Consider the following 27,287-nt stretch of genomic DNA (forward strand, 5'->3'; position numbering starts at 1 on the left):
TTTATTTATTTATTTATTTATTTATTTATTTATTTATTTATTTATTTATTTGAGGTTATTGTAAATGGGAATGTTTCCAAGATCTCTTTCTCACTGTGCTTGTCATTGGTATATAGAAAGGATACTTAGTATTTTTGTTTCTTGGTTGGTTGGTTGGTTTTCAAAACAACATTCCTCTGTGTTAGTACTAGCTGTCCTGGAACTCACTTTGTAGACCAGGCTGGTCTTGACCTCAAAAATGTTCTTACTGCTGTCACATGAGTGCTGGGAAAAAAGGTGTGCACCACCACTACCCAGCTTTGGCTACAGATTTTTGCAAGCTGGTTTTGTACTCTGTCACTCTTCTGAAAATGTTGATTATTTCTAAAAATTTCTTTCTTAAGACTGCTTTCAATATATCCTAGAAGTGTGTCATTATGTTTTCATTATTTATTATTCATTATTATTTATTCATTATTTTTATTATTCATTATTATGTTTTCCTCTGTAGGTGTCTGTTAGGTCGATTTGTTACAAGATGTCATTTAATTCTGAAGAGGCTTATAACCAGCCAAAGTACTGCAAGTAATCGTTTAATGCTCAGCCATAAGTGGGAGGCTGAGCCACCCCCTCAAAGACCCAGGGACTCTGCCAGTAGGGGGAGCAGGAAGAATAGAAGGGGCTCAATAGACAAAAGCAATATATATATAAATGTCATAATAAAATCCATCATTATACAATTATGTGTAATTAATATGGGTTCATCCATTGTTGAGGTTAACATCTTCACGATTCTTAACCTTTCAGTAATGCCAGCAGATGGAGAACAACGTCTCTTTTAGGGAATACTTCATTTCCAAACCGTAAAATTATACTATGCAATGTTGAATGAATGAAATTCTGATATAAGCTACAACATAGATAATTTTTAAAAATCCATTATACTAAAGAAAAATAATTCACAAAGGTTTGCATATGATAAATTTTATTTAAATGAAATGTGCAAAGTAGGAATATTTGGATATACAAAGTAGATTAATGTTTAGCTAAGTCCAAGATAGTGAGGTCACTAGGGAGCAACTTATTAAAGAGTTTGTTTGTAGCTCACTTAAAGTTCTAAAGTTAGCTCATGGAAAAAAGTTGTGAACATACTAGAACTATGTAGTGATGCACTTCCAATGTGTAACTTGCATGGTATATAAAATATGTCTCGACAAAATTGTCTTAAGAGAATATCAAAGGGAAAAAGTCAGAAAAGTGTTGGGAGTATTAGGGAAGTGGGGGCCATTATTCTCACAAAGGATGAAAAGGCCTCATGGGCTGATGGTTGGATTTGAAAAGTTGACAGTGAGCCATGCTACTGTCTACAAAACAGACCATTTATTTCAGAGGAAGAACAAATGCAAAAGCTTGAGGGAGGGGCCACAAGCCTGGCATGTTCAAGACCCAATATTTAGATTATAAAAAGGCAGAGAGCAGCAGGAGAGAGTGTTAGGGGAGTGTATGGCCTCGATCCACAAGGGCACCTTTTACAAAAGCAGAATTGGTGGATTTTGTGCAGAAGCCTGTACAATCCAGTCTCCCAAAGAGACTCACACAGAGGTGCCATTGTGTGAACAGCCTAAAGAAAGAGAGGTGGTAATCGACCAAGAGAAAGGCTGAGTTCATGATCACCTGGATCTCCATACAGGAGAGGCATGGAAGTGGCTTGGACTGCAGTGATAACAACAGAAGCAGGGGCTGGCGAGGTGGCTCAGAGGTTAAGAGCACTGACTGTTCTTCCAAAGGCTCTGAGTTCAATTCCCAGCAACCACATAGTGGCTCATAACCATCTATAATGAGTTATGATGCCCTCTTCCGGTGTGCAGGCAGAATACTATATAAATAATAAATAAACAAATCTTAAAAAAAAAAAAAAACAATAGAAATGAAGAAAGATGTTGGACAGAGCTGATATCTAACTCAGTAGAATTAGGTAAGAGCCAGAAAATGTCTGGTGTTCAAAACAAGATTAGTAAATGTCTTAATTTTGGTAAGCCATAAGGTAGTTGTTGGAAACTATTCAACTTTGTTGTAGCATGAATATGGATACCTAACAGAAATACATATGTAGATAACAATGTAAAATGCAAAATATTTATACTATCTAAAGAGAAACCAAAATATGTGTAGATACCAATGTAGACACATGGATGGTATGATTTTGTTCTAGCATTTATGAGAAGACATGAAGCAAACTATTTTTGGCTTTTAAGGTATAGATTTTCCCTCTTATGACTTACAAGCTGAAGGGTAAGTGTAAGATATATATATAGAAAGGTGATCTCAAAGGAATTTGCTCTTTTTTCATTGTGATGATGAAGTTGCTAATATAACTGGACTTTCTTCGGGCCACTCATTCCAGAAAGTTTTTATTATTTATGAAAGCTTGGCCTTAGCTTAGGCTTGTTCCCAACTAGCTCTTATAACTTAAATTAACCTGTTCATATTAATCTCTGTCCTGCCATGTGGTTCATTACCTTTCCTCAGTCCTGCCACCTGTTTCTTCCTTTGTGTCTGGCTGGTGTCTTCTCCCACCTCAGGTGCCTTCCTCAAGCTCCTGTCTCTGCTGGAAGTCCCGCCTATCCTATCCTGCCTCAGCAATTGGCCATTCCACTCTTTATTAGACCAATCAGAAGATGAGGGAAGTGTATGTTTGCAAAATATGATGCAGGTGCTGAGCCAAAGTCAGACAGCACCCAGCTATCTGGTGGGACAGAATTAACAATTGAATATACAGAGACAACCTTCACATAGTGTACAAAAAGGTTACCCCAACAGCCAATATTTCAAAGCACAAACTAAAGCAGGTATGTGGGGATATTGATACAAACATAGTAACTGAGAAGCCTTTGACATCTACATTTAGATATGTTGGGGATATGTGAGCCTAGAGTTGATGGCAATAGTTTGGTCCTAACTCACTAGTATCAAGACAGAAGTTATAACCATAGACCAGATCTAAGTAGTGAATGAGAATAAGGAAAGTACAAGTCCCACAGCTGAGCCCAGCTGGGAGTTCTTTAGCACAGAGCTGTCAAGGAGACAAGGACAAGCAAGGGAGAGACCAAAGAGTTAGAGCCACAGGAGACTGTGGCATCTACCTTTTATTTTTTTTCCTCACTCCACAAAATTTTTCAGAGTACAGTAATCATTGAGCTGCTATTGCAGAAGTAACCCCAAATGCCCTCCAATTTCTAGAGAGCAGAGATTGTCAACCATTTCCTCCTCAGCAAGTATTCACCAGTTGTCAGGCCGCAAGGCACCAGGTGCTTAGAATAGAGTAGTAAACAGCAATAATAAAGATATAGTATCTCCTCCAAATAGCATAGAGTTTAGATAGAGTAGCATTAATTATATAATTATTGGTGTCTTAATTGCTTTTCTATTACCGTGAAGAGACACCGTGACCAAGACACCATACTTAGAAGAAAGAGTTTATTGGGGCTTACAGTTCCAGAGGCTTAGAGTCCATCATGAGGAGCGAGACAGCAGGCATGGTACTGGAACAGCAGCTGAGAGCTTACATCCTTATCCACAAGTAGGAGGCAGAAAGAGAAAGCTAACTGGGAATAATGTGGGCTTTTGAAAACTCAAAGCTCACTCCCAGGGACATACCCCCTCCAACAAAGTCATACCTCCTAATCCTTCCCAACAATTCCACCAGCATCGGACTAAGTATTCAACTGTATAAGCCTATGGTGGCCATTCTCATCCGACCACCACAATTGGTATTAATGGAGTATCACCACCACTGAAAATGAAAGGCTATGACATAGAATTAGAACTTCAAAGGAAAGAGCTCCTGCCTCTGAGAGAAACCCTATGTATTCTCTTTGTACAAAGCAATCCACCATTTAGAGGAACAGAGAATATTCTGTGCCCTGTGGTTTCTTAAGAAATTATTTTCAACATATTATACTTGGAGTATTATGATAACCCCTGGGCTTTGAAAGTTGTGAAGCTTGAATTAAAGGAAGGACCATAGGTATTATAATGACCCAGGAATAGATCTCAGTTATGGATCCTTGTTCCATTCGTATAGTCTGTATGGCACATGATGGTAAAGGTACATTTTTACGTGAGGACTAAGTGGCATCATGTGCATAGAGCACCTGGCACTCAGGTCCTTCTTGTTCCTCGTGAACGACTGTGTTGGGCTGTCCATCTGTGACTTTTCCTCTTCCGGAATAATTTCTCCAGGGAAGATCTTTGCTGTCCACTCGCTACTTTGGGAGGCAGATAGTTTTTCCAGTCTTTTTTTTTTTCCAAGGATATTTTATATTTTACCATAGTTCTCTCAAGAGAAGTGTCTCTTTGTAGCTGCCTTTGGAAAGTACTAGAAAACCAAAGCACCCTATTCAGTAAAGCAGCATTATTCTCCTCCAAAGAAATCCAGGTTTATACTAAGCAGATCGAAGGAACCAGTAATCCAAAAAGCTTCCAGAGTAAATGCAGCTATTTTTTTCTTAATTAAAAACCTATTTATTAGCACACCATGCTAATTTAGTGATATGTTAATGAAAATGTGCAGCAGTAAGCCTGCTTAAACCATTGACACAATTTTTAACGTTTTGGAGTGAGGATTTAGTAGTCTTTTATTTTGATATGCACAGTAAAGCTTGTCCATATCTCATATTTTAATTAATATAATTAAAATAGGATAAAAGCCAATGTTAAAATTGTATGCATTTCATTATTGGGATCAAGGCTAATTAAAGTATATGAAATGTGGCAATTCCTAAGATGATAAGAAAGTACAGAGAAAGTACAGAATATTGTTTTTCTGAATTTAAAATGTGGCAGGTGGTTTTTCATAGGATTTAGAAATGTCAGTGATCTGTGGAGTATTCATAACATGTTTATATATATACACATATATATATACATGTATATATATATATATATATGTGTATATATACATATATACATGGACAAAAAAAAAGGCCTGGGGAGGAGGCCTTTATCATCAAAAATTTTATCATGTGTTGTAGCAACAATCCTTTCCATGTCTTTCTTTAAAAAACAAGTGAAAAAAAAAAACAAAAAAAAAAATGATACCATTTGACATATAAACTAGTCTTCAAGACCCCTGTCTAGTACCTTTGTATAGCCTTGTGTAACCTCTGTGTAGCCTTGATTGTCTAAGAACTTACTCTGGGGATCAAGCTGGCCTCAAACTCGGAGATCTGCCCGCCTCTGCCTCCCGAGTGCTGGGGTCAAAGGCTTGTGCTACCACCACCAGGCTCATATAACCATTCTTAAGCTTAGAATGGTAGCAGGCTGTCTTTTGTAGGTGGAGAAGCTGAAGTCGTTACCATGAATATGCATCCGGTAGGCGAGAGAGCCAGACTTCATCCAGATCATGTTTTTAGGCTCTTGCTAAGATGTTAGGAACCTGAACTGGAAAAGTGGTTGGAAGCCATTGAGGATGTCTCTCCTGAGCACTTCCTTCTGAGATGCTAGCACCACCTCTGTGGGTACCTTCTACCTCTGCCTCCACAGCAGAAAGGCCACATTCTTCAAACATGTGTTCCTTGTAAGGTAGCTTGGTGTAGAGACTGTTGCTTGAATGATAGTAAAAAGTCAGAATATATGTTTTTATTGTCTCCCTGTAGCACGTGCTGCTATGATCCCAAGTATTCATTTGGAACTACCCAATGAATAAAGATTTTTTTTTCACATGCTAAACATCTCCTTGTTTTATGACATCCTTGTTTGAATAGATTGTGGGGTTTAAATATCTTTACACAGCAAAAATGAAAGTTGATATGTGATGTGCCTTACAGAGAGATGTTTTTATTATCTACGTTTCCTCTTCTTCTGGTACATACACTTCTCAGCCTTCTTGCCGAGATGAAGTCATCCAACTGGTTTGATCAATCAAAGTGATATTATTCATCTCCAAGCTGAGTCACATGGAAGCCTATTCATTTCTCACTTCTTGTGTTGTTGGAACATGGAAATTACAGGTTGAAATCAGAGACACAACAGGGGACTGGGACAGATTCCTGAGTCACAGCTTGGAGTGGCGGTCTCGACAAAGCCTATGTTCCCTGCCCCACTTCCCGGAGTCAGCCTTGCCTGAATGAGGAATCAATGTTTCCTGTGTTAATCCACAGAAATCCGAGATTGTTTATTATGCTATAACCTGGTCTGTCCCTATTAATAGACAATTCTTTGTTATCATTCCCACCCTTATTTACTTACTGGATTTTGATGCCTAAATGTCAGAAAACTTCCAGAACAGAAGTTTTCTGTTCTGAAGTGTGCACGCGCTCGCACGTGCACACACACACACACACACACACACACACACACACACACATACACATACACACACACACACACAGAATACACACTTGTGGAAAAAATGAAGTTAAACGATTCTTATTAGATGAGTGGTTTGAAGCCTTGGTCATGTCTCTTAGCAGTAATTAGGATTTCACAAAAGGTTCTGACCTTAACCAGCAATGATGGTCTTTATCTTTTTTAATTTGTCCAAAAAGGAAAATACCATCATCTCTCTAAGTGGTCCATACCAGTCCTTATCTCAGTACTCAGAAGTCTTACTTAGGTTCGTTGTAAGTTCATCCCTTCATATTTGATACCTTTGGGAATGGAGATTAAAAATTGCTCATTACACCCTTCCTCATAAAACCTTCTTCTAGGCTGTCATGGTCCTTGTCACCACATACCTTCTTTTCTCTAAGCTAACCAGCTAACCAGAAAGAATCAGATAGCCTTTCCTTGTAATTACCTAATAAGGTTCTAATCAATGCCAGCTGGAGTCTAGCGATGACTTGCTTCTCCAGCGGGTGGAGTGGTCTCTTTGTTACCTGCCATTGTTAACACTGGTGCTGCCCTGTATCCTTCACCCATGTTTCCAAGCTTCCTAATTTTCTATTTATTAGTGCCTTTTTTAATGTTAGTGCTTTTTCCTCCTGCCTAGATACCCTCCCTAGCTACTAAAATTTGACCTTGGCAATTTCAGCAGAATTTTTTTTTCTATTTATAGCTTCTAAATTTCATATCATGTTTAGGGTAGGCCTTCTTCATAGAAAATTGTTTCCAAAAAAAAAAAAAAAGCAAAAATTGCTTTGACCTGAAGCATAAATCACTTCACAGTTTACCTGATCCTTTTTTTTTTTTTTAAATCACATTTGGCACAATCTTCTCTCCTTTCCCTATATGGTATTGTCACTTCTGCAATTTTCCATTTTCCAGGCTAAATGCAAAGTTCTAAATGGCAGCTTCTGCACCCATTTTACTGGCCTTTAATGGATTCTTGATGGGTTTGCATGCCCTGTGCACATATTGCCTGTTCTCTCCCTCTGCCCATGAAGTGTGCTTCCATCAATGTAGAGTTTTCCTCTGTTTTTAGACGTACAATCCACACAATATGAGTTTGTCAGTAAACCAGGCCTCCAAACTTTCCCAGGTAGTTTTTCAATGATCTTGTTGAATACCTAAAGGCATATTTTCAAAAACTCCTCAACAGAATGGTCTCTGGACTGAAGAGCATCACCATAAGGAATTATCTATCTGTAGACCATTACTTTAACAGTCTGTGCATTTCTGATTCATAGATGTCCTGCTTCCTCCATACACTGAGCTTTGGAATGCTCCTCTGGACTGGAGCTAGCTCTCCTAAAACAGGCTACACAGGCCCTTTTATAACACACATCATATCCTGCTCTGAAGGCTTATTTCATCATCTTCATTTTTCATTACAAAGCTCTTTTAAGGCTGTACCCATATCCGTCTTGGCCACCATAGCATCCCTAGGAACTAACAAGTGGAAGGAGCTCACGTAATGTATTTGATCCCAAGCGCCACAAAATAGTGAGCAGATAGATGAAATATGCCTCCCAGAAATATACAGAAATATGCCTCCCAGAAATAACACCGGCATAAGAGAAAAAAATTGATGATTTTTCAACTCCCTAATAACGCAAAAGAGCCTTAACTTTGAATTTTGAATTTCAGTCTTTTCCAAAGACAGTGGCAGGTGGTTTGGTACTCTCTTGAGTGTAGCTGGCTGTGGCAGTGAGTTCTAGTTCCGAGGCAGTCTCATGGTCAAAAGAAGAAACTCTGCTACTCTGAGTGTGCCACATTAGGCAGCTGCCATGCTTGGTAGGTCAGGTGTTTCAGAAGCATTGAAACTTACATTTCTCTGGCTTATTAGGAGCCACCTCACTGTGTGTGAAGGAGAGTCTTTGATTGTTTTATCTCAATTATACTTTCAGAAGTGAAAATGTCTCCCTCTTAGTGTCAATCAGTTTTTGGTTTGTGTTTTTTGTTGTTGTTGTTTTGTTTTGTTTGCTTTTATTTTGTTTTATGCTTTCTTATGTGGTTTTTGGGTTGTTGTTTTTTTTTTTTTTTTGAGTCAAAGGTATTTGTGTTAGAGCATATAGTATAGGGCATGTGAGAAGCTTACCTACATTAGGTGGAACTTTGTGGGTTTACCCTTGAGAGTGGGAATGATTTTAAAGCCTTTAAGTCAGTCAGTTAAATAGACTGTACCAAAGTTAGTGATGATAACATGATTTCTTCTACGAACACCTAACATTGTCAAGTGTGTAGGCTCAATGTAAAATATTTCACATTAATTTCTCTTAATTTCCCCCAACAGCTCTATGAAGATAGGCACTGTTAGCATCCTGTGTTACAGGTGGGAGCCCTGGGCTTACAGACTGTCAGTATTAGTCAGTGATGGAGGGCTTACCTAGCATGTGCAAGGCCCACCCAGAGCCTATCACTAACAGCAAGAGAGTCTCAGGCTTCAAATCAGAGATCTAGGACGGACCCCAGAGCATCCATTCGGAACTCCATTCCATAGTTTACTACCAATTCCATTCATATTACCAGTTCTTATGAAATCTGTAGCCTTGTGTCAAATCTGCTCCAGCTGAGGGTGAATCTCTTGTCACTTTCTACATTCCAATTTCCCTCTTTATTGTTAATTACGTGTGAATCACGTCTCATTGTGTCATGTAGTAAGGCTGATAAGGTGAGAGTGTGGTGTGCCCTTCTTCACCTGGCAAAACTGGGCCATAAGCAACTTAAAAGAGTTGTCCCTAGGGTTGCCCAGGCCTATGGTTGGATGTCACCACTTCCGCTGGGCCATTGGTGGCCCCAGGTTATTTTGTTAACTGACCTTTTGAAGGATCCTGAGGGTTTGCACCTCCATCTGACTCCCTCCATACGTGGAGTTCGATGCAATGAGGACCTAAAACAGAGTGTGTCTCATATTTCATTCCTCTGGGTAAAAAGTTATTCCAGGTCCCATGTTGTTAATCATAAAGGTCTTCTGTGAACCATAAAAAAACCTTCTGGAAGAAATGATTAAGCATTATTAATACAATTATGTATAACAAAAGACGTAATTTACCTTCTCAACATCCAACAAAGAAATTCATTTGAAGCTCCAGAAGCTCCAGCTGAAAGGGCAGGGCTCATCCCAGTGGGCTCTCTGGCAGAGGTGGGGTGGGGGCGAGGATCTGCGCTGGCTGCTTTGTCCTCGGGGATCTCCGCGCATGGAGGGCTGGGTCTTGCTCAGCCTCTGCAGCTGACATCCCTACCTCCTCTCGTGCACTCCTGTGCACATGCTCACCCTCACACACCAGTTGCCCATCGCGCTTCCTTGTCTGAGGCTCCGGGTCCAGACTGCTGGTTTATAGCTACTGTTTACCTGGCCTGGTGGCCAATGGGGAACAAAGAAAGAAGATTAACTGAAGGCAATAGGAGATGACAATGGAGAAAAATATTCAGAAAAGCATGGCAACCCTGATAGATTAAACAGCTAGGTAAAATTTTCTTACTTTATTGAAAAGACCAGAAATTATCATTACTTACTAGAGTAAATGGTATTTTGCTCACTGTCACCATAGTTGACCGTTCTGCATTTGTATTTCTATTACTGCACTTTGGTACACAAACTCGGTAAGGGCAGAGACTATGGAGATGCTCAGCCCCAATAGTCCATGTAGCATAAAGTATGTGTCTATTAAACATGGGGCTTGGGAGGTGGCTCAGGTCGTGATGTGCTTGTCTTCAGGATTGAGGACCTAAGCCCCAGCTCCAGAACCCATGGAAAAAAGTCAGGCCTGGAGGACCCTAGCACTGGGAAGGTGGAGACAGATAGACCATAAGATTCCTTAACGAGCCAGGCTAGTCTACTTGGTGTGTTCCAGGCCAGAGAGAAACCCTGTTACCAAAAACACCTGAGGAGCAGTCGCAAAGATTATTCTCTGACCTCCACATGCATACATATGTGCAATCACTCAGCCTCCACACACACACACACACACACACACACACTCACATACACGTAAATGTTTATTTTATGAGGGAATGGTACACATTAAGATCTCGTGGATTAAATTACTTGTCCAAGATCACTTAGCTACCAGGAGCTAAAGCCGGAATCTAAACCCTAGTGTTTCAACTCTGGAGTCCTTTCCTGCCCCCTTCTTTTGCTTCTGATTATTTGAACAGCTTCTTGTGGCACTGGAAGATAGAGAGTTGAAGGTGTTTAGAGATGTTCCAGTCTATGGTCCAGCAGTGGCAATTTCTGGCTCAAACCTGCTGAAGTCCTAGGGGCCATGGGAACAAGCCTCTCTCCATTCTGCCGGTTTTCTGACCTGTATGGAAGCCGCAGGGACAAGTGCCCTCTATGTGCCCTGGGGGTCCTCGGACACTCCTTCCACGTGGTTGTCTGTGTACTCACTTGAAATTAGAGTAAGGGGTCAGCAACTATATGTGTCCAATTCACATCCCGATCTAGTGGTGAAAGCTGAGTACATTTTATTCCAGGGTTCATAAAATCTCAAAGGTGGCTTCATCTGGGGCAGTAAACAGGGCTAACGCCATGGAATGAAAATTGAAGAGGGGAAAAAAATATATAAGTACAGCATTTGAAGTTTCAGCATAGCCAGAAATAGAGAGGGGAGAGATGAGGTGGTGAGAGAAAAGGGGAGAAGGGGAATGAGGAAGGGGAGAGAGGGGTTGGGAAGGAGGAAAAAGGAAGAGAAGGAGAATATTTCATTCTGTTTGTAGGGCTGGTACAGTTTCTGATCTGAACCAGCACCCAGGCTATAACTGTGCCCAGTTAAGATCTCCGGTATGTTGCTTTTAAAAAGAAGGTGGGGGCGAACAGCCATGTGTCTTTCAATCCTCTCTGAGATGTGATTTTTTTTTTTCTTCCCTGCTCCTTTGGAGGCTGCGTAGCTGGGCCTTTGCATTAGTAAACACCCACCCCCAACACTTTTGTTTGGGGATTATTGATTTGGAAGGCGAGGCTAATTTACATGTAAATAAATCTCAACCCTGGGCGGCCAGACTGGGACGTCCAGATGCTGTGACTGACTTGCTGACATCACAGCCTCATTAGCATGCGGAGGATGCAGGCATTGGAACTGGGAACAGCGACTTCTCCAGCTCTGCCAGGCGCTCCGTGACAGTTATTATTATTTTTTGGATGAGCTGCACATTTCCTGGTTCAGTGGCCCGGGCTTTGCGAGCAGCTGACTGGTCTCCCGGGTCTGGCTCAGGATCAGCTGATGACGCAGAGACTGGGGTCTGTGACTTCCTTCAGATAACCGTGAAGTCGGCGAGTTTAGAGGAAAGGGGTTCTTGAGAAGACCGTTCCAGGGCTCAGGCAGGCCTAGAACAAGGGCACGAGTGGCACTCTTTGGCACCGGTCCATCTCCAGCAGGGTCCGCTCTTAGGGAGGACGTTCCCTCGGAGGGAATGCAAAAGCAGAGCGGCTTGGGTTTGAGCCTGCTGCCTGCCTTAGGAAGGGCTCAGATTTGCAGAGACTCAGTCAGGGAGATGTTTGGGTTGCCTGGAGTCCTGCTTGCATTTTCTGATACCAGCTCCATGGGAAAGTGAACTGGGGCAACTGACCAGATCAAGACTCCTGTGCTGGCTTCTTCTGAAGCTTCCCGCCTCATCCTCTAGGAGGTGAGTAAGAAACTGTTAATTCCCAAAGCAAGCAGGAATGTGTTTTGCAGTCAGGAAGAGAAAGGGTCTAGGGTCTGTGAGGAAGATGTTATCTCTAAGGCCAGGAGGCGGTATTGGTGGTCTGGAACCCTTTGCCTTTTCTTTGCTTATTAGAAAGTTCAAATCCAAAGTGATACGGCACAGGTATGCGGCATCCTCAAATCTTGGCGCTTAAGAAATAGTGTTTCTCTGAAAGTGGCCCTTTCTTAATAACAGCAGCAGAGGGTCTTAAAAAGCAAATGCTGGTAGCATTTATCTACCGCTGCTCTCATTTCAGCACAGATCTGAAACATCAGAGATGCCAAGGCATGCACACTTCACTAACACTTCCAGATAAAGAAACAGCTCTGAAATTATTGAGGTTTAATTTTAGCCAGTTCCTTTGGCTTCGAAATGGTGACAGAGCTTCAGAATCCAACTGCCTAGACTGCTGTAACACACGATTATGTTTTTCCCTACTGGCCTGTCTTCACAGTTAGTTCCTCTCACTGGCCTTTGATTCCCACAGAACCAATCATAGCACTGCTGATATGGCATGGAGGTCTTGGGATGAAGTTCCCATTTTTAATCTCACTGTTGTTTGCTGTGTGATCTTGTTTATAATGCTGTGGTCTCGTGGGCTCTTAGAAGCTAGAAATCTATATGGACCAGATGTGGTAACCTCTTCTGAAGTGGTTATTACCTAGGGAATTACCTAGACTCTTATAGATTGCTTCCCCAATGATAGAGGTCTACTACATCTGTGAACATGGGGAGAATGATGGGTAAGGGAGGACTCTGTATGACACGAATATGGAGACATCGGTGCCATGTATAAGAGGCCTGCCATGTATAAAGCACACATGTGCTTTCACTGTGTATCTCTTCCTGAAAGCAATTTTAACCCATCTCAGCAAGGCCCTAATGCACTGAGCAACCTTGTTTCCTTGTAAGAAGCCACTCTGGCTATTCTCATCCTGTTCCCTATGAAAACCTGCTGGTGGTTTTCAACATGGGGCTCGAGAACAAGTCACAACTTTAATAGAATTACCATATTCTGAAAGCTGGGGTTTTTAGTGCCTCTTGGGGGTACTTGTAGAGGATTTTTCTTTCCATCAAGTGCTCTTTCCCCTTGGAAGTTTTTTGTTGTTGTTGTTGTTTGTTTGGTTTTTTATAAATGTGAGCATTTAAACACACTGGTTTCGTCAGACTTTTGTGTTCTTTAACATGTTACATAGCAGTTAACCGAAGGGAACAATTTTGAACAGTAGGGTTATTTTTGTGAAGACTTCCCTCATGCGATATATGTGGGTTGGGGTGGAGTGGGGAGAGTTAACAAGACAGGAAAGACAATACTTCATAGAAGTGGTAGGAGTGGGGAAAGAACTCAAGGGGTTAAATAAGAGGAGATGGTGTTCCTGTAGGGCTTGGACCCTGAGAGGCGGAGAGACATGGATATCTGTTGGAGTAGCCGTTTCTGTTTGTGAAATGGAGAGAGCCATGAGATCTGTAGGTAGGGTGATAGGTAGAAGGCTTTAGTGAGGGGGCATATAAAAAGCCCCCAGAACTGTGTCAGCCACACTGTAAATGCTCAGCAAACGCTGGCTGTTAGTATTGGTTTTTTTTTTTGTTTGTTTTTGTTTTTGTTTTTCACTGAAGTGAGCATTATAAACGTTGTAGAAAACACATCAAACCATTGAAAAGGCATCACATGTTCACTGTTGAGAGGTAAGGCTGCAGAAGAGGTGTAGCCCCAGTCACTGCCGAAGCCGAACTCTTCCATTCAAAGGAACTTCATACCCTATTGATGGGGTTGATACAATAAATTCTGTTATCTAGAACTACAGTGCTGTATGCAACTAAAAGATGGTTTAAGGAAGATCAGGCAGTGCTAGCTGGACGAGGCTATCATAAAGGAGGCCTCCCATCGTGGAAGCTGACAGGTCACACTGAGGGAGCTGTGGGGTCCAAATTAGAATCAATGCCCTTTTGGATTTCTCATCTTCTCCAGCTGCGCCTGCAAGAGGCAGGTCTTCTCCCTTCTTTCTGTCCTACACTGATGTTTGTCTCCTCTTTTCTGCCCAGGCTGGCCCTTGGGTCTGTGTTTCACCTGCTGGATGACTCCTCAAAAGTTCCAGGGCTAAACTGATGCCACCATCTGGGTGGCTTCAGCCTTCGGGCTGTCTGAAAAGAGAAAATAATAGGTCTGCTTGCCTGTTTAGGTCCTGTCTTCTTTAAAGCTCCCTCTCCTTTTCTCTCTTTCTTTCACGCTCCCTCTCCTTGTTTCTCTTCCTCTCCCTCTCCCTCTCCCTCTCTCTCTCTCTCTCTCTCTTTCTCCCCATCCATTTATTGCCATGATAACCTCTTTCCCAGTGATTTTCTGCACCCACATAGTTGGCCTGTTGTTTCTCCCTGTCCTCCCAGCATCTATCTGTCTTCCTTCCTTTCTTCCTTCCAGAAACATAGCTCCAATGTCAGCTTTTGTGAAACAAATTAAAATTAAATTATTGGTAGGAACATAGTCAGTACAGACAAGCACTTGGCCAGCAGGTGTTTGGTTGGTCTCTCACACAAAACATAGTGGTGGGATAAGGTAGGAATTAATAGGGCCAGAGATGTCTGGTGTAAAATCTTTCTTTCAGAAACTCAGAATTGAGAGTCAGTACCTACTGGTTGATATGGTCTTTAGTATAAGCATACTTTTCATGGAACATAATATTAGCATAATGCTTTAATGATAATCTGCCTTCACTGCCCTCTGAAAGCATATGTGATCTTCGGAAAAAATCACTTGACCTTGCTGAAATTAGTTTTGGGTTTTTTTGGGGGGTTTGTTTGTTTGTTTGTTTTGTCATAGGAATAATGAAATAAATTCCCCCGAATCATGTGATGCAGGTGGCTGTAAGGTCGGCGTCTAACCCCTTGCCCCATCCTGGGTGTTGGCCTTGGTCTGCTCTTGGTGACCATGACTTTATCATTTCCCATTCAATCTCAAGCTGTGAACAGCAGGGGGCAGTAGATTTAAGATTTGTTCATCAGAAATACTGAAATCCTAAAAGGGAAGATAGCTTAGCCTCAATGACAGAGGCGACGATGCCTGGTTTTAGGCCCAACTATGCCAAGAGTGAGAAAGGTTCTTGTCCATGCACTCATCTGCCCTGAGGCAACAGAGCACTTCACTGTGACGTCCTCTAAGCTGTCCTTTCTCTTCACTGCTGTCATCAAACATATAGTCAAAAGCTCTGTCCCTCAGAAAAGATTCTAAATGTCATTTGGAGCCAGGGATAAATAGGAGAAGGGTAGGGGAAAGGAAATGATACATTTATATTATATTTTGCTTTTAAAATATTATAAAAATTGAGAATAATTTGATTGAGAAAAACAAATATGAAAGCCAAGTTACAAGATGAAATGTAATTCTTTAAATGGGAATACAAAGACATGCTGGTTGACAGTGTAGACATGAACAATGTGAGGGTTACCTATTGGGGAATATTTCATCCATACCTTCTAAGAGAATTACTCTTTTTTCTTTTTTTAATTTTTTAATTTATTTTTTGAGAATTTCATGCAGTATGTTTTCATCATATTCTTTCTTTTCCCCCAACTCTTCCTAGATTCTCCCCTGCTTCCCTAGCCGTCCAACTTTATTTTCTCTCTCTAAAAATAAAAATAAAAAACAGCAACAAAAAAGCAGAAAGAAAAAGAAAACATGAAATGTGGTTTGTGTTGACCAACTACTCCTGAGTGTGGGGCCTGCCCTGGAGTGAAGCTACAAACCCTGCAAGCTACTAATACCAGGCCATCGGCAAGGATAGGCCCACTGGCGCAGTTGTGGCACAAGTTATGGGAGTACTGGAGAGTTCTATTCCTTCCCCTCTTTCCCTCACTGATATGTAAGCCATCTACAGCAATTCAGGGACTAGTGGAACCCTTTTTCTCTTAGGATGTGGTAAGAGTTGAACTCTTTGTTGGATCATTAGCAGCCTGTCTCAGAGGACAGATGCCTGGCTTTACTTATCTCTCCTCTTGCAATAGGAACTTCACTGGCCTCAACTCCTTGCCACTTCTCCTCCTTAAAACCAAACTTTATAAATATTACCCAGCCCCATTCAGGATTAAGAGTAACTAAGGCAAAAATGCTTAGCATTTCATTTCACTTGGACAGCATGCTATTTTCCCAACTCTTTTCTTGGCATCCATTCTTCAGTTAGGAGTCCTTCAGATATTGATTCGTGAAAGCTCCAGGATTCATCTGAGAAACATGTATTTTCAGTTTCAGGATAGTTCTAGCATACATGGAAGTGCATGCTTTTGCATGTCTGTACTTTAGTGTTTGGATGTATAGAAACAATAATAACGGCCATGACATGAGGACCTACTTGCTACCCAATATGAATTATTAGTCCTATAATTTACCTTATTCACACAGCTCTCATGTATCTAACTATTAATGTGATGAACATATATATTGGCCTGGCTGTCTGTACAGTCAGCACTCTGGTTAGCCAAGTTTGGAGCTACTTAGAAATAATTTTCCGCCTTGGATTTGCAGATTTGAACAATGTGTTAGATCCATGCTTTCTCCTAACCAGGAAGAACATGGTCCTCTCCATTTGATATATCTTGTGCTCAGAACAGAACAGGCATGAGAGTCGTTATCCTGAGAGTGAGCTTGCCGCAAGCCTACCTTAGAAGGGGAAGTCGAGTGAGACAAAGGTATTGCTAAACGATGGAGCAAACATGACTTCTAAAGGCTAAGGAACTTTTTCCAGGTTTCACAAACAGTGGAGAGTAAAGATGAGGTCCAACTCCCACATAGCCACAGTCCCAATACTGAGTTCTGTCTACCATTCTAAAAGCCTTCTTTGTAACCTACACAGTCCCATGACTTGTGAACGTTTCTTTTCTTCTGGATGTTCTCCATGGATCCCTCCACTGAAAATTATCTGGTTTAGTAACTATTGGGTGAAAATACTTTTTTTTTTTGGGGGGGGGGAAATTGGGAACATCCAAGAGGTTGGCACAAAAGAGAATATGGTAGTTTGCTTGACACCTACTGCTTTGAATTGGCTTGAGAATGTGATTGTGAGAAGGGGTGGGAGATTAGGAATGCCAATGGAAGACAAGCAGCTAGATGAGAGGGAACATGGGAGATTTTGCCAAGCTGTACTTTGCCTGTGTACATGCCCCTTGGATTCTGGGGCCAGGGGCCAGGGTTGTTGCTCAAGACCTTTTCTAATGTCAGGTGCTGTGTTTCCTTTCATATTTCTCTCTTGAAACAAGGGATTCTGAGTCAGCTGATCAGTAAGTTCATTTCCAGCACTGGCCTTAATGAGAGTGAACTTTTCAAGTAAAGCTGATCTTGTCATTGAGGGGATGTCATTTTCACTACTGGACGTTCACAGTGGGGATTTTAAAGGTCCCATGAAAGACCATGGTGTGCTGGGGACCAGGCTTTCATAAATATGAAATACCCACATGCATCTGGGCCATTGAAGAAATGTAGGTTCTGTGCTTCTATAAAGCTTCCCGATGCTGCTTTTAAATTACCTTTGTCATAGACACCTAGGGCTCCACAGGAAGGAAAACTACTCAATTCAGAAGGCTCAAGTTTTTATACTCTATTTGAATTATCTGCTCCAGGACTTAACTTTATGCCTTGCTGAGTAATAAAAGCGGTGAAGAGCCCCATACTTCCTCCATCTCATTACCTCAGAAGGTGGAAGGAATTTATTACATGTTGGAGTGAGGGGCCATCCTGTGTTGGTCAGGCTGGGCCCCGTGAATTACCTGTCTCATTAGGAAGCACTGGTTAAAGGTTGCCCAATGGCAACTGAGAAGATGGTGGGAAGATGGCTCAGTCAGTAAATTCCTGCCACACAAGCTTGAGAACCTGAGTTTGGAGCCCGAGCACCCATGTAAAAACCAGAGATGCTAGCACATAACAATAACCCTGAATAGATGAACTCCAGATACTCTGAAAGATCCTCTAGCAAAAAATAAAGTGGAAAGCCATAGAAAAAGACATCAAACATTGACCTGTGTCCTTCACTTATTTGTAACAGAAGCATGCTTATCCGCATTCAAGGTGTGAGCATTCGTAAGAACATGTGCAAACACCCACACGAACATACATATGCAGGCAAGTGTATCCCTGCGCGTGCACGGGCGCACACACACACGGAATACGCCATCAAAGAAAATGCCACCCAAACAATTCAGGTGTTCATCCTCTCTGGACATCAGATACTTTATTTATTAGAAAGAATGCCTGCTGGGAGGTGAGGAGGTGGAAAGCAGCAGAGTTGCTCGGCAGAGCCAATCAGGACACCTGAAGCTGTCTTCCTTTCTCTCTGTCAACTGGTTGCCTAGCCTGCCACCTGGACGCCAGCGTGCCATGCCCTTAGAGCACATTAGAACTGTTTTACATCCTTCACCAATGAGCTGCTGCCATGAAGAGTCCCGGGCTGGTCACTGCCATATTCTGTATTGATTTGAATTTTTGAAAGAGCATTACAGAGAATGAGAAGTAGCATTTCAGTATCTTCCAGGGTACAAGACAAAGTTGAAAGCCCTGTGGGAAGTCTAAATTAGTAGAGAAGGTATTTTATTTCCTTTTTTCATTTAATTTAATTTAATTTAAAGTTTTGTTATGCAAAACAAAACAAGGGTTGATTGACTATACAGCAATGTGAATATATACAATGCTACTGGGCTTCACTCTGATAAGTGGTTGTGAAGGTAAGTCTTAAAAATATTTACCACAATTTAAAAAAAATTTAATGTGCAGAATATATGCAGAATGGATATGCCTGTGTTTTTCTATTTGTACATTCATGAAGATACAATGGAAACTGGTATGTAACAAATGGTAAATATTTGCTTGTCTCTGTTCCGCCATGAAGAGTATTACCAAGTTTGAAGGGAAAAAAAAAATCTCTTTTATTACTGAATTTTTTTCTTTTTCATTGATTTATAATTATATAAAACAATAATTAATAGGTGATTTTTGTATACCCATCAAAGTGCTGAAAATATCATCATACTCTTTCATTGGGATATTCCGAAATGAACGTGGAATATTATTGGGAGTGCAAGATATGTGGTGTTTCCTTTTTAAATGTATTATTTGAGAATTACATACAGTATATTCTTATCATATTCTTCCACATCCCCCAGCTCATCCCAGAGCCCCAGCTCCCTACTTACCGAACCTAATGCTCTTTCACAGAAGGTATTTGTAGACTAAAACAATTCAAGAAACCACCCATACTGAGAGGACTGACGGACTTCCTGCAGCTAAATACAAAATCTCCCGTGAATGTGTATGTGTCCATTTAAAAAATTACATTAAAAATGTGAAGAAAGCGTCCTTCACATTCCTGCAGCAGTCAGGGCGCTGCTACTTAAGAACTACTAGACTGAGTGGCACATGACTGTAGCCTAGTTGAGAGAATGCTCCTTGGTTAGTGTAGGGCTAGAAAACAAGCAGTGTCCAGTTCTTCAGGAGCGCTCCTGCTCTCCCCACGGCTGCCTGGAGTCTAATGCTCCATCCTGCTGGGCTGGAAGGAGTCCATGATTTCCCTCCACTTTAGCGATGGGCAAATTAACAGCTGTGCTCTCAGATGCTAAAGCCCTGGGAGACTTTGTTTCTTCCTTTTCTCAACTACTTTCTGTTGGGCCTTTCACAACTTCACAATACTTTTGAACATTTACTTTGAGTAGGCCAGGGGTCTTTAGTCTATCTGTTTACAAACGTCCTTTTAAATATTGGACATTCAATAGCACATATAGCACGATCAAATGACACTGAAGTCACGGCGCCGTCCCAGCAGTAAATGATCGTCCTGTCTTTAATATTCTCTTCTGTACTTCATGAGCAGAAGCTAATGTGACGTGATCTTTCTTCAGTGTGATTTTTGTGATATACTTCTCATCACATACTCGAGTCACACTACAATTTTGGCCTTATAGCAGTGTACATTCGAAGTTATTAAAAATATACCTATATAACAAAATTCACATGCCAATAATGTCTTGTTTGAATGGCTGTGAAGAGTACGTGCTTCATCGAGAACTACCAAACCAGATTCAGACAAGATTTAGAGATTCAAAGTATTTGACGAACTACTTCCTTGATGCTTATTGTTCTAGTTCAAGATCTTGACCTCATGGAGTTTACATTCTGTAAGAAAAATATGAGGGACATACCAACAAAGAAAATAATCTCAAATAGTTGCTGCTAAGGAAAAATTAAAATAATAGAATGGAGAATGATTTATTTATTTTTAATAAAGGAGAGCCTATATATTTGAGTGATGACAAGAGTAATTACAAGCAGACCAGCTGACAAGGCACTCCAGGAAAGATTTTCTAGGCAGAACAGCAGCTGCAAAGATCCGAGAGTGAGCTAGCCTTAGCAAGTTCAAGGGTCAAATAAAGGCCAGTATGGCTACAGAATTAAACAAGACTGAGAGAGGAATGCAGTGAAACTGAAAAAAGAGGACTGAGACAAAGTCCATGTGACCTTATGACAATGGTTAAGGGACTTGTCCTTTGTTTTATTACTGTTTCTGACACCGCAAGCTGGAGAATTGAGTGTTATCAGCATCATTGTAAGGACAGAGGTAAAAATTGGATTTTAGAAGGGAGGAGGAGGAGAGGCAGCACAACAAGTTGTTGGGGTAGCCCACACCTGAAGTGGATTAGATTCGGATAGTCAAGACGAACAAGGGAAGCGGAAAAGGAGGATAAGTACTAAGATTCACCTCATACCTCCAGCAAGCCCACAGTCTGGGGTGTTTGTCTCATCCACTGTGCTTAAAGACTGGACATCACCTCGTTCTCCTGGTCCTGGAGGAAGAGTCAGGAACACACACGCATCTTTGTCCTGGCATTTTGTCACATCTGAGTATAACACATTTTCCAATGTTTCCAGAACTTTACTGCTGTGGACCATGTGAATCCAATCCACCTAAGGCTCCTTTCCAATAAAACATGAAACCAGGAAATGTTGTTTTCATTCTATGCGCTTCACTCCTTCCTTTCTCTCCTGCAGAAAAAGGAAATGAGTTCTGGCCAAGAACAAAACCACAAAAACCCAGCTTGGAGCAGGGAAGTCAGCATCTTGTCTCCTTTTTTTGTCCTCTCCCTCCGGTGGGAAACCTTAAGAGTTTTGTTTTGTTTGTGTTTAAGGCCTCCCTGAAAAAAAGAAATTGTCTTTCCCTGTTGTGTCTAATTCAATATGAATAACAAGCTTCCCATCCAGCATTGGCATTTTTTATAAACTCACAATTTCTTGATGCTTTTGTTTCGCAAGTCCACTGGGGTCGGCTTGAGCCTTTGGCCTCAATCAGCAAGAAATGTGGATTTCTGGGAAGTTTTTGCCTTGAGCTCTTCAGTACAGATATTAAAGGGCTCCTGTCAAATTCTGAAGGGTGTGACCTGTGCCAGAGTCCCCACAAGCCAAGCCCCTGTAGGATACGGCTGCCAGCTGGCCCCCATTCCCACCAGAGATGGTTGGCTTTCTGTGGTTCTCTGTGTATGGAGCTGGCCGAGTTCCCTTGGATGAAAGGCGGTCTAAGATAAACTGAAAATGTTATTAATAAGCAGCCACTTAAGAATTTCCTATGACTTGCCAGTGATTTGGGGGCCTCTGTGTGTGCAAAGAGAAAAACACTGCTTGTTTTACATGGATTAAGAGATCGACGTAGTCTGTCTGCAGGGGCCTCACAGAGCTATTGAGGTCTTTGGTGAAGGCTTGGATAAGTTCCAGAAACCCTTTCAGTCTTGGTTGCCTCATATATAAAGTGAAGATAATAATTCCCATCTCTTGGTGTGGTTTGAGGATTAGACAATGACTACAGGAGAAGGGCTTAGTGGAGTCTTTTAACACGTACTCACTGAATGTTTCCTTAAAAAGCAAAGTGGAGAGAAAGCCGCCAGACATGGAACCAAGCTGACTCCCCTTCCGTTGGCTCCGAGAGAAAAGAAACATGGCATTCCAGACACCTCCAACACTGAAGACCGTTAGACTTCTCTAGGCACTAGACTTCTCTGGGCCTTACTATCCTCAGCTGTGACAGCCTTGATCTTCTGACTAGCCTAAAAGAGGGTCTGAGAAATTTACAAGTTACCTAAATTGAATGTACTTGCTGAACTCTAGAATACTTGGTCAGCCTAAGAGATTACCAATATCTAATCTTTCTTCTCTATTGTGTGTTAGGACATGAAGAATATCATTTGTATGGCCTTGGAAACAATTTTTAAAAACCATGGTAAAAAAAATGTGTGTAATCCCTTAACAAGGATAATGATCAATATCCTGTGTAGTCTCTACCTAAGTATATTAAATATCCAGTGAAGCAAAATGTATATATTGTCAAATTCCAGTTAGCGCATATACAAAGAGAAGTGTGGACATTTGTCCATAAGACTAAGCTACACTATCTGTCCTAGTTTATTCTTAGCAGAACAGCAAGTCTGACAGCTAAAGAAATCAGAGCGTCTCTGGATACCCACAGCCTTGCATAGGGATGCAGTGATGCAAGTAGCAGTGTTGCCATGGAGACACCATCCGTGGCCAAGCTCTTGTCCTCTGAGAGCTCACTCTGTCTACTCATAATGGTGCTGAATTAGCTATCTGTGAGCTTGGTAGGCAGATTCCACACTGGCTTGTGTATGCTTTCCCCCAAAGCCAAAACTCCTAACAGATTGTATGTGTCATTCACCACCTGCCATCTTGTCATCATTTGATCCTGAGTCCTCTCAGAATCTTAGCGGCACCATGTTCTTTCCCACCTCCACATCTTTTTGTTCAACTGTTCGAAATTCTCTTTCTTTGTCCTTTTGCCTAAAACTTCCTGCTCTGCTTCCCCTGGAACCTTCTGTGATCTCTCATTAATCCAAACCCCCTAGAGCACAGTGCACATGAACCATGACTGAAGACCACAGTGCTCTACACTTTGTTTCACATCTTTCCATTTTTAAAGATTGCAGTGTTCTGTGGTGCATTAGACACTTTTCTGTAGCTGTGATAAAACACTATGACCAAGGCTGCTTAGAGAAGGAAAGGTTTATCTTGGTGTACAGTTCCAGAGGGAGGGTCCATACGGTGGAACAGGCATGGCAGCAGGCAACCAGGTAGCAAGGAAGCGGAGAGATCACATCTTCAACTGCAGACTCGAAGTGGAGAGGAACTCACTGGAAGCGTGGCAAGGCTTTAAACTCCGAAAGCCCAGCTCCAGTGCTGTAAGGACTCCAGCAAGGCTCCACCTCCTAAGGTTACCTAATAGTCCCCAAGCGGCACTACCCATGAGGACCAATGCCGTCAAACACCTGAGCCTATGAGGACATTTCTCACGGAACCCCCCCCCCCACACACACACCTGTGGAAGTTACAGGGGTGGGATGGTGAGCTTTCATAGGCAGTCCTAGATTTTTCTGTTAGCATTTTGTCACATCGGCTACCTGTTCTCTAAACATGCTTCCTTCTCCCTCTTTCTGTGGCTGTCTTCCCTCTCTCCCCCCTTTCGCCTTGTCTTTTCCTTTCCTTCCTCTCCCTGTCTCACCTATCCACTCTCTCTCACCTCCTCCTTCACTTGTCCCTCTCTCCTAGTCCTATCCATAGGCCCTACATCCTCCCTCCTTCTCTAAACCCCTTCTCCTTTTCCTCTTCCCTTCACTCTTCCTCTTCCCCTCTTCTATCTCACACATGTTAGTTCTGCTGGACCATCTGAGCATCTGCTTTGTCCTGTGGGCCATGGCCAGTGCTGCAAGGTAGATGCTCAGCGGGGGACCCTTCACATAGTGGATCTACCTTGCCACAAACATTCTCTCACCACCCTGAATTCATTGACCCTCCCACTCCAGTGGACTCTAACCTGTGGTTCCCACTGCTACAGGACAGGAATTGCTCTGCCCCTGGCTGTTTATCTTTTCCTGTGCTCAGGGCCCAGATGTGATCTGCCAAAGTCAGCTAAGAATTGGGAGATGGTAATCCTGTCTCTCCTTCAAGCAGCCTTATCTGAGGAATATTCAAGACAGACCCTTATTCTCTATAGAGGACCAGTGCATGAATCTACCTTGCCATTATCCCATTCTTTGCTGTGTCATGGGGTCCTTTCCCACATCTTCTTCCTATTCTTGCCTTCTTGGAATGATCTTCTGAGGGTCTGCTTCTAAGCCTTGGCTCATCCATCACTGAGACATTGCATCTGCTGAGCTAGATGCAGTAAGAGATCTTTAAGGGTGAGCTCTAAGCAGCATCACCTGGGATGGGCTGTTTTTTAAAGGGAATGTGCTTCCATGCCTCCCGAATTGCAAATTAATCTGCAGCAAGACTCAGTTATGAATTGGCATATTAAGAGGAGACACCTGGCACTGGGAACTTCTCTGTGCTGCCTTTGGCTATGCTGGGAGAGAGGGGCACCTCTGTGCAGATGGCAGGAGTCACCAGCCAGGCAAGGAAGGGAAGTGGGACAGAACCAGGCGGCAGGGTTCTGGCACTCAGCAAGCACCAGCCAAGTACCCAGCTGGCCTTGTCACGGTCTCCACCCTTTCCCTCTGTATTCATTAGGAAGCCTTTTTTCCTTTCTCACAGAGATAGAAATCTTTCTTCCAGACATGGCAAGTGTCAGGGTTCATGTCCTTCATTCAGTCTGAATGTTGGCCAAACAAGGGATAAACAAAGTATTGTGACTGGAGGGGGGGAGGGAGGTGAAGGAGCCAGAAAGGCTGCATATAACCGGATGTGCCGACCTCTGGGTATCAGGACAGAAACCCAGGAATTCCAGGGAAAAGTGCATTAGAAGAAAGAACTTCCAGATGCCTACCAAAATGGCATGCCTCCTGAATTTTACGTTAGTCTTGAGCTTTAGGGCAGGCTGTTATCCAACCAGTTTGTCCACTGCCATCAATGCAGCTGCTGCTGAGGAAGGAGGAAGACTACCATAACACATCCTGTGAACAAATCCAGGGGCCACCCTCCACCTCAGGGCCTTCAAGTAAGCGCCTGCTTTCCTGTGCTGGGAAAACTCCACCCCAGTTGTTTTGTATTCTTCTAGCTGCTTAGCAGTCAGTAGGCTCTTAAGGGCAGCTCAGATGTCCCTTCAGTGGGGAGAGCTTTCCCCACCCACCCCAGTCCCTTTCTGCTGTAACATTTATCACAATCTAAAATGGGAAAGTTTATCCCTGTTTACTTAACTGGTATTTGTCCTCTCTTAGCTTAAAGTTCCACGATGGCTTAGAGAATTTCTGCCTTGTAATTAAGGCAGACTATTATCTGACGCCCAGAAACATAAAACAATGCCTAGCACTCAGTACATTATCACTCCATATTGTTAGATTGAAGGTGAGTAGATGAATTGATGGATACACATGGCTATATTGAGTGAGTAGATGGATTTGTGGGAGGATGGATGAAGAGGAGAAGGGAAAGTTTGGACACTTTACTAAGAACAGAATCACGGAAAGCATTGGTCTTGGAGCTGGATAACACAGGTTCTAATCTATGTAAACTTCAGCCAAGTTTCTTACGAGCTTATGCCTCCACTTTTGAGTCTGACTTCCATATCATGTGGTTGTCTCGGGGCCAGCAGATTTTGCTTCAGTTCTTATCAACTCGGCTGAGCACAACAGGGTGTGTGTCTTTCTGCCCAACATTGTTTATTTATCTTCTTACTTCCTCTGGGCATCCTACATCTAGTAAACATCTTTTTACCCAAAATACCCCCAAATGAATCACCTCCCAGAACCTGGTCATGACAAACGTCACAAAACTTGAACGAAAAATTGGCTCATTGAGGACTGATGCAATGGTTCACATGAAGAGTTGATATCTTGTTAGGAATGCAGGGAAGGTGGGCGGTGGAGCCAGTGAAGGAAGCCAGGCTCCTTCCCACAAAGGAGCTCCATTAGGTGGTTTGAAGTGATGAAGTTATCACAGCATTGGAGAGTGTGTGACTGATACACAGAGACGCAATTCAGAGCCAAATCTTAGTGGTCTTAAATTGTCCATGCTTTATTGCTCTCTTCTTGCCCAGAAAATTGGAAGTTGACAACAAATGAAACCTGTTTTTCAGATGTGTTGTAACTGAGACAACTAACCTACAGTTAGACTCATAATTCCCACACTGGCAGTTACCTATACACTAAGTTAGTCAAGTCTCAGTCCTGGTTAATGGCACTAGGTGAGAACAAACTTAGGTATCTGCGCTAAATAATGAACATCTATTTGCTTAGAATGGTGTGTGTGTGTGTCTGTGTGTCGGTGTGTCTGGTCTCACATATTGTTGTCCAGGCCAGATTCTTATCCCTTGGCTCCCTGGGAACACATAGATTGAAGTCTGGTCTCCAGCTTCTTAGTATTAAGGAAAAAATGGTCCAGCAGCTGTTTCTGTTTAACAGTGATTATCTTTGGGATTGTGGGTATTTACAGTTTTTTTTTCCTCCTTCTTTCTTATCTGTAATTTGTGACTTTTCTCTATATTAATTGTATGTTAAAGAGAAGAAAGCAGTAACTTTAAATTATTAGTATAATAAACAAAAAAATAGTCCCCTCTTTATTACTGTGAAGAAAATGATTCTTTTGCTTTTGGTATGATAGTCATGAGAGAACTTAAATACCCAGGGACACATTTGTCAGTTGGGGAAAAGCTGTGGATACCTCTGGGTTATGTTAGCCTTTTGTCTTTATCAGAGGTTTACTTGCCCATAGTTTGCTTGACTGCCCGAGGCATGCCCTTATTGAATCCTCCTGCCCATCTTTTGGTTTACAATGGGCCTCAGATGCTTTAGCAGCCTACCTCACCCTCCATATGTACAGGTAGCCTGAACCTGATCTGGCCTCCAACTTGAAGCTATGGAACCAATACCCCAGGTGAGGTGGGAGGCAGGAGAATAGATGGCAAAGTTACAAGCAGAGAGGTAATCCTGCCTCTCAACAGGATGCTTCTACACTCAAAATATCCAGATGAGTGGCAGGCAGGCTGAGTGCTATAAGAGCGTCCAACGTGACAATTATTTTGGGTTAGCATAAATCCTCTTGAAGAAGTTAAAAAATGTTTACTACCTAGATTTCTTGGAGCATCATGTCTGTTGTTAGAACTCATACTAGTTTTCACTGTGATCTAAAAAGGCTTCTTTCTATCCAAGAGACTGCCTGCAGAAGAGCATCCTCCAAGTGTGTTGTGTGTGGTTAGTTAGACTGATATCATCCTGAACATGCCCAGTCATTTGCCCTGATTGAGATCTGTCTAATCCATCACAGGGAAATGGCCTCT

General features: G+C 42.1%; 1 protein-coding gene across 2 annotated transcripts in view; it reads left to right on the top strand.

The window, feature by feature from the left end:
- Prickle2 (prickle planar cell polarity protein 2) overlaps positions 1 to 27,287 on the top strand; it is a 158,571-nt gene that overhangs the window by 46,472 nt on the left and 84,812 nt on the right. Inside the window, exon 1 of one of the 2 annotated variants that reach the window (XM_055628463.1) lies at positions 11,823 to 11,985. The exons of the other annotated variant lie outside the window; for it this stretch is intronic. The gene's annotated coding sequence lies outside the window, so the exon portion shown is untranslated. Of the gene's footprint in view, positions 1 to 11,822; positions 11,986 to 27,287 lie in introns of those variants that run through there. 2 annotated transcript variants of the gene reach the window in all.

The sequence above is a fragment of the Psammomys obesus genome, unplaced genomic scaffold (genome assembly GCF_907164565.1).
Source record: "Psammomys obesus unplaced genomic scaffold, mPsaObe1.curated_primary_1811, whole genome shotgun sequence".
Taxonomy (NCBI): Eukaryota; Metazoa; Chordata; class Mammalia; order Rodentia; family Muridae; genus Psammomys; species Psammomys obesus.